This window comes from Stegodyphus dumicola, chromosome 7 (genome assembly GCF_044657685.1).
Source record: "Stegodyphus dumicola isolate Sdum_Otavi_A_Nest chromosome 7, ASM4465768v1".
NCBI lineage: Eukaryota > Metazoa > Arthropoda > Arachnida > Araneae > Eresidae > Stegodyphus > Stegodyphus dumicola.
The window spans coordinates 148,841,875-148,857,928 of NC_140774.1; the positions used below are offsets into that span (position 1 = coordinate 148,841,875).

At 31.6% G+C, this 16,054-nt stretch overlaps 1 protein-coding gene across 1 annotated transcript in view; it reads right to left on the bottom strand.

Annotated features, from left to right (window-relative positions):
- LOC118185857 (cell surface glycoprotein MUC18-like) overlaps positions 1–16,054 on the bottom strand; it is a 1,126,921-nt gene that overhangs the window by 903,539 nt on the left and 207,328 nt on the right. The window lies entirely within an intron of this gene.

Below are 16,054 nucleotides of genomic sequence, written 5' to 3' on the forward strand. Positions count from 1 at the left end.
TAAACATTATCACAAGTTTAAACTTCTTAATAACCTAATATCCAAAAATGAATACACAGATCTACTGTAACATATACCAAGATAGTTTCTTCCAAATATCATTCATTTTTAACTAAAAATGAGATGCATTGAACATTTTCAAGACATAGGAACTGCGAAAAAAATTTTTTTGAGAAAACCAAATTTAAAGTTTTTCTTCAAACTTAACTTAATACATGGTCATGAGGAATAGCAAATTAACTTTAAATATGAATATATAGACACTGGATAATATTTTCGTATCATTTAACTATTTTTAATCTCATAATATTAAATATGAGAAAAACAAACATATTGCAAATTGGTATGCGATTCGAAGGTAGAGGTAGAAACAATTTACGCATTATATCCAATGAAACTTTTAAAGTTCACACGCATCATATGTTTTACCTTCATTTGTTACATTTATATTAATACTTTACAATATTTTTTATTATTTTTGATTTTTTGCACGTTGATTCGACGTTGATCACGCTTTTTTGGAACGAGTAGGGAAAACGAATTGGCTTCCTCCTGTTCTACGCCTATAGCATTTACATAACCAAAGTTAAATTCATTAATAATTATCAATACTGACATTTCTAGCCTTTTTTAAAGAAATACACTTCTTTTGGTCAAATATATAAATTATAACATCATTAAATAACTGTTGAAATACATTTTTTTTACATTTTCTCTAAAATTTAAAGGGCAGAGTTTACGCTGTTTACGCATTTTAAATGCTTGTAACTTCTTTAGAATTAGAATATTTGAACTCGGTTTTTTGCATATGATGTAGTTACGCATATGTAATATTACGAGAGTAAAAAAACAAATTTAATATTTTGGTTGATTTTTTAGCTATTTTATGCTATAAGTCCACCGTCCGCTTATATACTACGAACAATGTCTTATCTCTTGTCTGATGTAAAAATGAAATTTCCTTTATTTAGAATTAACTTAAAATAGGATATTTTAAAATAATTATTAAAGAAAATATTTTCAAGACTTTTTTTGCTTTCCATTTCTCAGATTTAATTTCTTTGCGAAATAGAAACTGTCGTTTGAGGGGGATATTTCTTGCAAGACTCGGGCGCAAGTGGTTCAGTGAAATAAATGCTGCATTTTAAATACGCATATCTTTTCTTTATTACATAACTGCCCTCTCTATAACATAAATAAGTAAAGTTCAGTAAATAACAAAGTACAATAAATTTTTGCCTTAATAGATAATTGTCCATGTCCTTGTGACGATAAAATATTACCAAACTACTTTGTTTTCAGTTATTTGGTTTGCGATTTTGAACAGCTCAATTTAAACATAAGGTCATATGATTTATTTATTTAAACCCAGAAATTTAATTTCTTAAACTAGCTGGCAATTCATTACTAGTTAGATTTAAAGTTTCCCAGATGTTAATCTGCAGTATGCATAAATAAGACTAGATCGCAATTCTTCATCTTTATTTCTTCATCTTTATTTATGAAACTTTAAATCTTTCAGAGGATTAAAATATAATTCAAATTTTCACAGTGTGATTATTTTATTTTACTTTTAGTTGTAATATTATATGGAAATGAAATTATTAAAATATTGAATACATTTACATACGCAAAACTAATCTGAGACTTATTTCAGTGTGAGGACAATATATGAACTCAAGCATTAGCAAGTATAGAGTTCTTAAGCTTCCGTTTGAGAAAGCCATTAAAATTTTAAATGCTCAACAACACGCCTATATTTATTAAATAGGGGATAGAAATTCCAATGAGAGCTTAATATCCGTATTACCTTATTTGTGTAATGCTAAAATACATCTTATTCCAATGTGGATACTTAGTAAGTTTAAGCGTTAACCGCTGTGTAATTTTGCAGCTCATTAGAAAAGGTATTAAAATTCCAAATGTATCGTGATGCAGTAACTTCTAATTAATTTGATATGTGATTATGTTATTAAATGTATAATTTTAACAAACATAACCGTAAGGCATTCGAGAACTTAAATCACCATCCGAAGTTTGTCATTAGAGTATCAAACAAGTTATCAAGTCATCCAATCTTAGATTTAAATCTGCTTACCTACGGTATCAAATGATCGTCTTAGCTTTAGTTCTTATTTGTTCAGGAGGATGTAACGTTTCCTTCCCGAATCACGAGTACATTTCGTAGCAATTATTTCTAAGCCACAGAGGGTAAATGAAAGGATTTATAGTGATAATCAAGCATGATGCAGTTACGCAGGCATAAAAATTAATGAGAACAGGGAACGATAATGAAATGTAAACAGTTTTATTCAAATGAATGCTCGTTTATGATGGGTTAAATTCCGAATATAATTTCATTTCGGATAAAGATGCGACTAAATTTACTTCAAAAAAATGCCAGAATTTTCGAAGATACCAGTTAATGTTCGAATAATATAAAACAGTTACTGTTACATAATTTATATTATTACATAATAAATAATTTATTATATTTTTGCGTTGTCTATGAATATAATATTTTCAATAACAATTCAAAGTTTACCATTTAAGTATTGTAAATTCATCATTTTGTTTAGAAACAAACAAAATGTTGTAAGGTTAACCCTAGTTTTACCTAACTTACACCTTATTTTACACTCACAACCGATATCAAAAACCGAACACACGATAACTAAAACAACTAGGTAAAATCTATGAATTGCATAACTTATTGCTGTCTAAAATAACTAACTTATCTTGATTCCTTATTTAAAGTCAATTTAACTGGCATTTCTGGTGATGTTGATGGAAAGTTGGAGCTTATGAAATTTAACATAAGGAAATAACGTGCTTAATCAATATATATATTTATATTAATTAAGTATATATATATATATATATATATATATATATATGTCATAATTTTAAAATGCGTAGATGAAGGCACTGGAACTTTTAACAGCTTTTTCGATATTACGTAGATGGCTGAGAAAAGCCATAGTGGCTGAAAGTAGGACTGAGTTGAAAAGCATGATGATGCATTTAGCTCGAAGAATCGCAATCTTTATTTTTTATGCATATCAAATCATTCTTTTGCAGAGAAGATATTTCTTAGTTATAGTTGAATACAATAAGTTCTATTTTAAAATACGACGTTATCTTAGGCAAATAAGCAGCAGCGTGGAAAAGCAGTATCTTGCCAGCAGGGAACCATAAGCGAAAGAGAACGCTGCAACTCAGAGGAAAAAGTGAGGGAGTCGATAGTGTCAGTTTGAGCTGGAGAAAGTTTTGGTTTACAATTAGTTTGATTGGACAAGCGGTATCTGTATTAAACATTACATAACACAGTAAAATCTCGGGTCTAGGAGAACCGATGAATTTAGGAGGAGAGCATAAAATCTAGAATCGTTAATTTTGAGGTCGCCAACTATTTTTAAATCAGCTATCGTATTTTGTTATATCTTACATATACCATGCAATGTCATGTTTTTAAGAAATCCTAAATTTGAAGGATTCATAAGACATGAATTTTGCAAAGCTCTAAGGCCAAGCTCGTCAAAGCATAGACGTACAAACACACCAGGCTAGGACAGAAGCATCAACAGCAAAAAAACATTGAAGTTGTTCATAATTCGGAACATAATTCTATGCTTGTACCACTTTTCTTTCACTGTTCTGACATATGGTAGCGATAGCTGCTAACTCACCTTTCGAATTCTCTACTTACTTTTGGAAACTAAACGAAACTATATTCTCGATATTATTTAACTAGATTTTCTATGACACTGCAATTTTAAGGTATTTTTTATCTGTAAATTTTCTGTATTTATTTGTGCGAGATCGCAAACGTTTTGAGCATGGGATGTAAATGTTGTGTGTAATTTTTTTTTTTTTTTGATCTTCTATCTTCATTTTCTTTTTTTTTGAGTTTATTTTATTTAATTTCTCAAAAGAAAGAATGCGGATAGAAATATGATTCAGTTTTCTAGGATTATTCAGATTTTTATGTTTCAGTTCACCACTTGAGAAGTTGGTCTGGAACACGAAAATATAAATAACATTAAAATGTGTTTTATGATTTTAGTATGATTTATAAGTTGACTTTAAATAATTTATATATCTGTAAAAATTAATAGGTTTCTTTTAATACAGATTTAGAACTTTCCTAGTATAATTTAATCTAAAAGTTATAAATTTAATTAAGTTATTGATTATACATATCTATATTATTTTTCTCTCTATATATGCACACAGTTTTCTACCGAGTGTCATATTAACATAAATAATTATGAATAGGAACTTCATTTTAATCAAATTCTTGAGTTCTATTTAATTTTTTAGCAATTCAAGATTATTTAAATAATAAACAAAATTTATTAACAAAAAAACTTTCATGAACAATTTATAACATAATAAAAAGAAGAGAAAGTACTAAAAGTTACATTCGCAATAGTAAATGAATTTATGAAATGATCTGAGCGATGGCTTGCTTGATTTTGTTGAGGCAAAAAAAAAACTATTGTGCTTTTCAGGTTCATATTACTTGCTTTTTCATGCAAAGATAGTTTATTCGTGTTTGTCTCCTCACATTTCTTCTGTAATCTTTAATGAATTTTAGCTTTATTTAAAAATACCTTTCTACTGTAACACCTGCTACAGAAATAAAAAAATAAGAAATCTGTATACATTTTTAAAGAATTCGTTTTCTAAAGAATAATATTTTTTTTCTTTTACATTAGAATGCTAATTCTTGAATGGCCTTATTTACATAAATACTGGGTGGCCATAATTAAACTGACAGTGCTCACAGTGTTCTGTAGCGCGATCTATTTGCGAGAATGACGCCACATTTTGTAGGAAGATTAAACAAGACGGGGGACAAAGGATTCCGCGAAAAAAATTAGTTCTAAAAGTCACCACTAGGGGAATATTTGGCGCTGTGTAATAGAAAATAGAGTGTTAACAAATGCAAATTAATACGGAATAAAATTACCTTTTATTATGGATATGCCTTATGGAATATGGATATGCCTTACAGTACGGTATGGAAAATCTTACGAAAGATTATCAACATCTATCCGTACAAGATCAGCCGTGTACAGGAGTTAGTGTACCCCGACCATGATAAGCGATTGACTTTTGCTCTCACCTTTCTTACGAGAATGAAGGTGAATGATGCTTGGCCGTGATGGATGATCTTATAGGGAGACGAGGCCCACTTTTACCTGAATAGAACTGTGAATACCCAGAGCTGCCGAACTTGGGATGACAAATCCCCACATGCAGTCACAGCAATTCCCTTACATTCACCAAATGTAACTGTTTGGTGTGGGTTCACAGCGGAATTTATCGTAGGTCCATTCTTCTATGAGAACATTGCCCCGACAGGACCGGAAACCTGTTCTGTTACCGGAGAGAAATATCTCCACATGTTGAACAGCTTTGTCATTCCGGCACTTCAGCAGAGACGATGCCTGGGGGAAATCATTTTCATGCAAGATGGAGCCCCTCTACATGTTACTGTACGGGTGCAACAGATGCTACGACAGAAATTCACAACAGAAAGAGTCATTAGCCGCTACTTTCCAACTGCATGGCCACCTCGGTCGCCTGATCTTACCCCAAGCGACTTCTGGCTTATGGGGTTACCTTAAGTCCAAGGTCTATCAAGGAGTGGTCCAGGACCTGGCTACGTTGAAGGATAACATATCACGGACTGTACGGGATATTCCTGCAGACATGTTACTTTCTGCTGTTGTGCATACTGTGCACAGAATGCAATATGTGGTCCACAACAACGGCAGCCACATTGAACCTCATTTGAATGCAAAATAAGAGGCAATTTCCCTATTGATTTGCATTTGTTAACGTACTATTTTCTATTACACAGCGCCAAATATTCCCCTAGTGGTGACTTTTGGAACTATTTTTTTTCGCGGAATCCTTCGTCCCCCGTCTTGTTTAATCTTCCTACAAAATGTGGCGTCATTCTCGCAAATAGATCGCGCTACAGAACACTGTGAGCACTGTCAGTTTAATTATGGCCACCCGTTACAACTGTAGTGTGCTTATAGTGTAAAGTAAATCTGGAGACAATATTCCTGTGTAGATATCTAATAAATGCCTCCCAGACGGTATAAGTGATTAATTGAGCCGACTGCGATACCAAAGGACTAGGTTTCGAGTCCCGGAGAAAGCATGATTTTAACTGTTCGTTTATTCAAAGAAGACAAAGGTGGCCCACCTTTTAAGTACCTACATAATAAAGTGATGTCTATGATGATTTGTGCTCGCCAGCGGAAAAAATTCTACTAAATTGTCACGTTTTGTATTAATTCAATTTGCTTACCATGAATTAGATAATGCAATTCTAACAAAAACAAATCGATCTCTCGCATTTGTCGTACTAATAAACTGGTTATTTAATTGTGCTAAAATAATAAAAAAAAATCACTGTAAAATAAATTCCCTTTAAAATATTGTTCACGGGATTGAAATTTATGATGTTCGAAAACTCATCAAAATGATATTTTACATTAAATTGTCTCTCGGTTCGAAATTCTGAAGTAATTTTCCATTTTCCACTACTTGTTTCGATTCTACTAAAATGAGTTCGAATGTTAAAATTCGTTTTGTAATTTGATTGTATTTATGCAGACCTCATATAAACACTATGTAGCTTCATCTAGATATATATTAGTATTAGTTTCCTGTAATATTTTTGAAGCGTTATTTATTTAATTTAATGCTTTATGCATAAGCATACAAATCGCAATCTATTCAAACTTTGCTATTTTAGTTTTTATCTGTAGTTCTTTAGCTTGCTCTTTTTTTATTGCTTTTAAGGTGGATTTCAGTTAGAACATCAAAAATGTCATAATAATGTAATTTTATTGAGTTTAATGAACTAATTCTACCTAACCAATTAGCCAGTTTCAGTTTTTTAAAGATATTTCCGATTCGATTGTAAAATGTATGGATAAATCTCATATGTTTATAATTTTATCACAGTATGAAATATTGTTACAAAATATCCACCACGCGGAAAGATAGCTTCTCCGCAAAGCAGGTTTAGAGTTGGTAGAAAGAGAAGGCCGGGATGCCAAATTTGGCGTCATGTTTCCCATTTGGCCAAATCGACATTTGGCGACAAAATTGGCGATATGCCATAGACGGATGGAGAACCTTCTAGAACGAATTCGTACCGGTTTGGCCCAGAATGTTTTCGAAGAGAGCTTAAAAACTATATAAACCGTGCCTAAACGCGGAGTAGTAGTTGATCGTCGGTCTAGTGTTGAGTTGGTAGTCGAGTGTATCGCGAGTTGGTGCATTGTTGAGGCTTTCGAGTGCATCGCGAGCTGTAGCGTAGAGAGTCTTGAGAATAAGTTGAGTTCTGAGAACAACCGAACCTACACGGGAGCTGTAATCTAGTGCTTGCCGTGAAACTGCCTTCACCGCTATAGTCTGATTGATAGTCTGAAGGCTGTGTTGCTGATAGTTTCATCCTGTTTGTCGTAGTTTTTCGACGACTGTAAACGTGTTTCTGGAGCTGTTCTGTGTAATACTGGCTATATAAATTGTGTTTTGATACTTCATCAACTGTCGTCGTTAATAACTCCAAATCCAGGAACAAACAATAAACGCAACAATATCTTTGGTTATACACTGTGATGTAAGTTTCTTGGAAACATTTACAAAGTTATAGACGATTAGTGTGCATATTCTAAATTCGTATCCACATTTTTTATCTTTTGCTGGAGGCTATTATAGACCCCATTGATAACTTAAGCTCTATCATATCCTTATCCCTAATACTTTTTAATTGAAAATTCATTCTTATTGGAAAGGTGAGAATGAGTTCGTTTTTATCCTTTGAAGAACGATCTTTTACAACTTAAAACCCGAAGAATATTTCATTATAAAGTTTATAGGATCTAAATTATCATCTCCTGCAATATAAACATGTCTTAAAACGACATATTTTATCATTTGATCCTTCTTCGAAGAATCCTGAGTAGTGTTTAATAATAAAGAACAAAAATAAGATTCGGCGAATAACTAATAAAGTAATTTTTTTTCAGAACACATTTTAACTTTATATAGCACACATATTTTTTATATAGCACACATATTACTTACGGAGGAAAGAACGTAGTAGTTCTGGTTGACCCATGGAATAACTCATGAATGTTGACTCTGGTTGACTCATGAATGTGCATGTGTAATCTATCCAAAACTAGTCTATTCAGTCATTGCAAATTTTTGCCATGCTTAAAAAAGTACAATGCTATTATAATATAAGAATCAGTACGCGTAAATTCAAGAATTAATTATGCATAACTGGAATTAGCAACAACCTAGATAGGCTGCTGCGGCATTCAATTTTATTTCTAATTCAATTTCTTTATTGTTAAAAAAGAAGCTATAAAAGTGTTTTTATAGTTAATAACCGAATTCATTCACAAAATTTAAAATTAAAATTGAAGACGGATTAGGCAACAAATTTATTAATTTAACATTACTTTCCTAATGTTCAAAAATAAAAAAACACGCGGGCTCTTGGACATTGCTTAGTCTTACCTGTCTATACTTAAGTCACTGAAACAAATTAAATTCATATAATTCACATTTTATGATTAATACTTTAAATTACGAAATTGTAAATTCAGAAAGTTTCATTTGCAGTAACATTTTTATTTCCTAATTAGATGCATGTTAATAAGATAAAGAACGTGAAAATATCTACTAATGTAATTTATACTTATGTAATTTGTGATTACTTACTTTGAATTTTATGTAACTTTTAATCATAGTTTTTCACTTATTATCAGCATTATGCTTAAAAGTGCTTAATAGATTTTTTTTTCCAATTACTGCTTTGTGCGTAATTTCCGTTAATTGTTTGTTTATTATTAATTATTATTATGACTTTGCTTACGTTTATATAAGTAATTTTAGAAAAGTATTTAATTTGATATCTTTCAGTCATCAGTTTCATTTAGAAAAATATTTTGTGTATTAAAATATCCTTACAAACAGATAGAGTTTAATATCACAGACTTTAACAATAAATTATAATTATTAATATAATTATGATTACAATTATTAAGCAAACATTTTATTTATATACGCATCCACATATGCTTTATTTAAAACATCACAAAAGTGTATGGTCTGGAAGTATGGTAATAAAAATATATAGCGAAAGCTCTTTTTAGAACCGGCAACAAATCATTCAAAAGTATGACTGATATCCCATATTCCCAAACGAAATGTGATTTCTGGGAATAAGTAAAATGGCCTACAAAACGCTGAAAAAGATCCTCTAGTTCCTCCTTTTCCATTCCAGTTTCTATATCTTTCTTTTTCTCTTTGAATTATATTTTTCTATTTCTATTTTTCTATCTACTTCTGTATAAAATATAGACGTAAAAATTCTGAGCATTTCTACTTACTTTTAGTGTAACAATTTCTAACGTCATCTAACACATATATGCAACATGACAAATTAAACAAATAAGTGTAGTTACGAAAATTTATAGCAATTAATATATGCTGCTCAAAGGAGGATTCAAAAAATATTAAGATTTCCTTATATTGCTTTTTATTCTTTTAGGATGTTACATAGGTCACAATGTGCGGTTCAATATGAAAAATAAATTATAAATATTTTATTATATATTATTTTATTAAAAATATAAATTACCAATGTAAGAGCAATTTGCTATCCTTCCTCTATGATGATAAATGTTGTTGCTATCCTTCCTCTATGATGATAAATGTTGTTGCTATCCTTCCTCTATGATGATAAATGTTGTTGCTGTTCTGCAACGTAGCATGATGAAAAAATGAGAAAAGCTACATTACAGATCGGCTTAACGTCGAATGGGCTAAAACCAATATATTTAAATAATACATACTTTAAATAGACTCATTTTACTTCCTTGTACGAAGCAAGGGAAATCGCGAAAAATGTCAGGTATCATATTTCAACGAAAATATCTATTTGACGGTATTCGAATCCATCTGAACGATGTTTTTGCGTGACATCTGTACAGAAAGACAAAATTGAGGATTCATTTTTTCCGAAACGAATTCTAAAATAGATTTAAAATAAATGCAGAACAGTGACGTATGTACATACTTAAGTACGTATATATGTACAAAATCAAAAACGAGTAGCCTCAGAACGTTGAAATTTTGTATATGAAACTGCTCTGATATGTAGCTGTGCATCTCACTTTCTGGTTCAAATCTTCCGCACCAAACTTATATCGGATTTGGTGAGTTTAGGTGTTTTCTTTTATGTTGGTAAATTGTGCATTTTTGCTTCATAAATGATTGAATTACGTTGTTCTTATGTTGCGGCTAAGGGTTTTATGACTTTAGTTAATCTGAATGCAATAGTTATAGAATTATTAACAACTTAAGAGTTTTTAATTGGTACTAAGCCTAACAATGCCGTCATTTGTTTGCATTTGAAATTTACATTCACTCTTCGAGGAATAGTGATTAAGTCAGTTTCTGCACCAACTTCAGTATCTTTCTGTTGTGTGGAAACAAACGTTTAATTTGAATTTTGTGCACTGAAAAATCTGTCTTCTTGCCCGCTGGCTTGGTGTTTTATGTCTTTCTGTAATTTAAAATGTTTAATGAAGGTGTTTTGAATTTGTATGCATTTTTGTCTTGCCAAGGTGTGAACTGAATTAATGAAATTCTGATCATCTCAGAGATCACGTGTCTTATGGATAGCTAATGTAAATAAGCAATGTAGATGACATCAGAGATCACGTGACTTATGTACAGCTAATGTAAACAAACAAGCTCATACTTCCTCTTCTTCTGTTGCGTAATGTATCTCATTCAATCAGAAATAGATCTTTAACGAAATTCTAGAAAATAAGCCTAAATGAAATGCAGCGAAAAATGTGCATAATTTAATAGGCCGTACAAAGAATCACATCAGATTTTTTATATTGGTAAGCAACGTACAATTATGTAAAACTGTAATTAAAACATGATATTCTCATGAATTTGTAACGTCTTTAACTGTTGAGTGCTTTATGCGTCTATTTAACATGTTAAATAAATATTATAAGAACTCTGAAAAAATATTTGAAATTTTTTTACATTTTAAGATGAACGATCGTTGCCACCCAGAAGCTTAGCAGCTACAATTAGCTTAAAGGGAACGCAAAGTGAACCGAAATTCTCGTTATTAGAGAGGAATAACGGAGATCACCACATTCGCTTGCAGAGCAAAAATTACAAATAAACTGGAGACAAAATATCATGGACAAAAACGTCATGGAGAAAACAAATGGTAAAGCAATGCTTGTGTGATATATATTTTATTTAATTTCGAACTCATAGCCAGCAATTTTATTCGTAGGTCTTGCTTTTCTGTATTAATTTGTATAACTTCTAATTCTGAATCGATTAATCGGATTGTAAGGACAGTTCAATTCCTGTCGCCAAGCTGGCTACTCCTGATGACCTCTTGCCTACTTGGCGATTTTCTGAAAATTTTAAGAATACATGTTTTTGAAACTCTACAGCAATCTTTCTGGAAGTTTCAAGAAGTGACTTCTTTTGCAAATGTATGAGGCAATATTAAAACCTAAAATTAGTTCAGCTCAGTTGCCATACAGCTGAGCATTCTTCTCAGTGGTTACTACTTTTGACACTACCGAAAACATGGCGGCAGAAATATCGCGGAAAAAATGACGGAACTTCGTCATAAACATCGTGAGAAAAAGAAAGCAAATAGAAAATATCGCATTACTGGCGGGAATCGTGGTAAAAAAAGTGTTAGAAAGAGGAAGGTTTATAAGTTTAGAACTCTATTAACTACTGAACATAGCATTCATTTTTACGAATTTTCATATTTTGAAGTCTTCAGTTTCTTTCCTGAATTTTCAGTTAAGATTTGTTAGTTAATAGAAATTTAGGAAATACAATGCTAACAACACCAGTAATTTCTTCTTGTACTTACAAAGTATTACGGGAAAATACATTCAAAAATTTTTTAATCAGAATATGCGTGTCTGGAATGTTATCATCACGTAATGATATGTAGGTGGTTCAGTTTTCACCACAATATTTTGTACATCGATGATTTGAAATTGCAAAATTTTTTTCCTTCGTTTTATTTTCTGTCACGGTGTTTAATACCACGTTATTCCAGTAATGCGATATTTTCTATTTGCTTTCTTTTTCCCACGATGTTTATGACGATGTTCCGTCATTTTCTCTGCGATATTTTTGCCGCCATGTTTTCGGCAGTGTAAAAAGTAGTAACCACTGAGAAGAAAGCTCAGCTGTATGGCAACTGAGCTGAACTAATTTTAGGTTTCAATATTGCCTCATACTCATACATTTGCAAAAGACGTCACTTCTTGAAACTTCCAGAAAGATTGCTGTAGTGTTTCAAAAACATGTATTCTTAAAATTTTCAGAAAATCGCCAAGTAGGCAATAGGTTATCAGATGTAGCCAGCTTGGCGACAGCAACTGAACTGTCTTTACAATCCGATTAATCGATTCATAATTAGAAGTTATACAAATTAATACAGGAAAGCAAGATCTACGAATAAAGTTGCTGGCTATGAGTTCGAAATTAAATAAACTATATATCCCAGAAGCATTGCTTTACCATACAAAATAAAAAAAAAAAAAAAAAAAATCTGAAATTTTTCAGATTTTAAATTACGTCCAAAGGGGCGTTTATTTAACGTTTTGAGTGTTACCTTTATTTATTAAATATCATGTTCTTTGCACTTAAACCATAAAATTCAGTTCAAGAGCAATATCGCAAAATAATGTTAAATTAAGCATATCTTTAGAATTTCCGATATACACAGTCTCGCGAGCTGGAGATAAAAGTATTTTTTTTCTATGTAACGTTGCCATTTCTCGCTTTTAAAGCATTGAGTTTGTAAATCAAAAATTCGTTAAAGTTTTACAAAATATAAAATCTATAATAAAACAAATTCCAAATTTGGGGTTTCAGATGCCCATATTCGCAGTAGGATTTCGTCATTCAAAATTCGATGGCTCTATGTACCATTGTTTTATCACAATGCGAGAAATAGACAATCATTTATGCAGATTTTTCATTATTTAATTTCTTCAAATATAATGCAAGACTCTAACATTTTGTGGCAACAGTTTGAAAGGTGAACCGACGTTTATGAGTCCGACGCAAAATGCCAAAACGAAAGCAATAGTCCTTAGGGACTGAAATCCCTTTGGACTAATAAATAAAGAAAGAAATAAATATACACGTGCACATTACCTGCATTTACAATAAAATTTTATTATGAAGTTAATGTAATCAAAATTAAAAAAATGTAGATACTGATAATAAAGATCAGTTCTTAATAATAATTTCCGTAAAACACATAATAACTTGCGATGAATAACAAAATACGCATAGGCTAGCAATGTGATAAAGCATGGGAAAGACAATATTCCAAATTTGAGACTTTTAAATAAAATAACCACTGTCTTTACTTATATCGAAAATCGAATAGAAATATTTCCTTAGATAAAAGAGGTAACGTTTTAAGGTGACAGAATATCTAATGCATCGCTGAACCTTGCGAAAGTTTGGGAATGGAACTTCCTCATCGTGTTCTTCACTCAAGATCGAAAATGAAATAGCAAACTGTATAATTCGAATACCAATAAAAAAATTCGTACCCTTTCCAGTTCTTATTGGATATCTTTTGGCTTGAATAAGTAAAGCAAAGCTTAGTTCAATTGCAAACTTCGCAACTGTAAGTGATATGACTCCTTCTACACATTCATTCACACATATGTGCATTGATATATATTTGCCGACACATTTTTATTCTGGCGTTTTCCCGAAGATTAAAAAAAGGAGATAGTCTGCTCTGAAGAAATTTGTTTTTTCCGCGTGCATAAGATTCCTTTGCTTTCTTTGCGTTGGAACTTTTTGGAAAATAAAATTTGACACATTTCGATTTTAGTACCACTGACTAAAGCATAAAATATTCACAGCGATCTTTCGCAGACTTATGTTAAAGTATTGTAGAAACTGTAACTATGATTGAGCAATATTTTGCGAACAATCAGGTAATCAAACATTTACATTTGAAAAAACAGAGTTCACGTTAGATATTTGTTTTTTAGATAATATATTAATTGATTTAATTTCACGGAAAAATATTGGGAAAGCAATGACATTGGAGTTATTGAAAAATTAAGAGAATTGTTGTGATACTTAAATGCAAAAATGAAAACAAATCGAAAAATAACGAAACACAATATATAACGTTTAAGGTAGTTAAATTTTCCACTTCTTCTGCTGATGAGTGTAGATGAAATTTCTATTCTGGCAAACTAAACTTTAAAGCATATCAATATTACTACTAAAACAAACATTACAAGTGACACAGAAATATCTGCAATGTTGTAACAAATACAACATCGTAGATGTCTGTGTACTCAGACAACTGTTCAGTGTAACTCCTCAGTGCAAGTGTATTATATAAAACACTAGACATTTGTATAGTATATGATACAGTGTATATATATATCGCCAAAAAACACTAGACACCACTCATTCTGCCTGCTAAAAATGCTAAATTATTCTCATTGCTGAGAAGGCAGGAAGTTATTTGATTATGACAAAGCACATGAGGGATATCTGCCTTAAAGATGGGATGCTTTACCGTATGAGGTTTTAAAGGAAACAAACACGTATTCACATTATACGCTGGAAAACTATGGAAGTGAACAATGTAGTAAGCATGTCTGGCTAGCATGCCAGAGTCTGAACGTAGGTGGAGCTAGGGGGATTCGAACTCGGCTACTAGATTGTCCAGGAAGTTAGGAGTGAGAAATCAATTAAACGGTAGCCATGCTTTAGCCCATTCAGGTACTGGATTAATGCACTGAATGTTACGCCAAATAACAAATTGCATGAATTGTCGAATTCCGTACATTACTTCAACTTACAGATGACCGAGGCCATATTGGTAAACCTCCAATTTAACGAATTATCGCCTACCCTGTTTTGCTCAAACGCTAAATCTGTAGACAAGAACAACTTGGAAATCAGATATGTTGAGAGTTTAAGCATATTTGTTGACAGCGTCAAAGTCAAGGCCTCCAAAGTGATTTAGATTGGATTATTGGATGGAATTATAAAAATAAAAGGATGAAGTAAATTAAGTAGCATCCGAACTCCATTTTCATTGCTGGATGGAGTTTTAGACTTTCGGTTAATATGTGGAGAGTAGTATCTCAAAAGCTAGTGGATTAGCTGTATTTCAGTCAAACAAGAAAATTAATTCAAGATGATAAAGTGACGTAATGTAAAATGTTACGTGCACATCGATAATTTTTGTGCTTACTAAAACTTTAAACTGCATAATTCTGGCTTTGAAATTTCAAGATTCTAAAAAGAAAGTTTACATCTCATTCAACGAGAGTATTGATTTTCTACAAGTTTTCTATAGACATCTTTTCTGTATTCAGGATTTTCTTAAACTTTAGGATTAGGAGCTTGATTGGATCGATGAAGGTGGCAACTTGGCAAGAATAAGGCGGAGTTCTGGATGATGGAGAGGGAAAAGTTGCACCAACAGGAATGTTAGCTGCCACACCTCTTGGCATCCAAGAGACAAACGACCTCAAGGTGCCGCTGATTCCTGGTATCATCCTTTATAGATGCCTGTCCAAAGATAGTGACTTTTATTTTTTTCTTCTTTGTCATTTTATCTTCTTTGAGCCAAGTAGAAAGGAACAAATAAAGGATTTTAGTGATGACAACTTCATTTGATCTCATCTGGATTATATTTTCATTATTATTTCTTATAAATTCTCTTTTTCAATTGCAGAGCTATATCTTAGAATGTAAGCTGGTCCACGTGAAAGCGAAAATATGCATTTATACCACAAAAATTCAACAAAAATTGAAATCTTTCGCGCAAACTGAATTTAAAATCACCATTTTAAGGCTACTTATAATTAAAAGTATATACCGTGACATGTTCGAATATTTGATAATTTGACTTCGTTAGATTTGTTAAATAAGTTGGAGG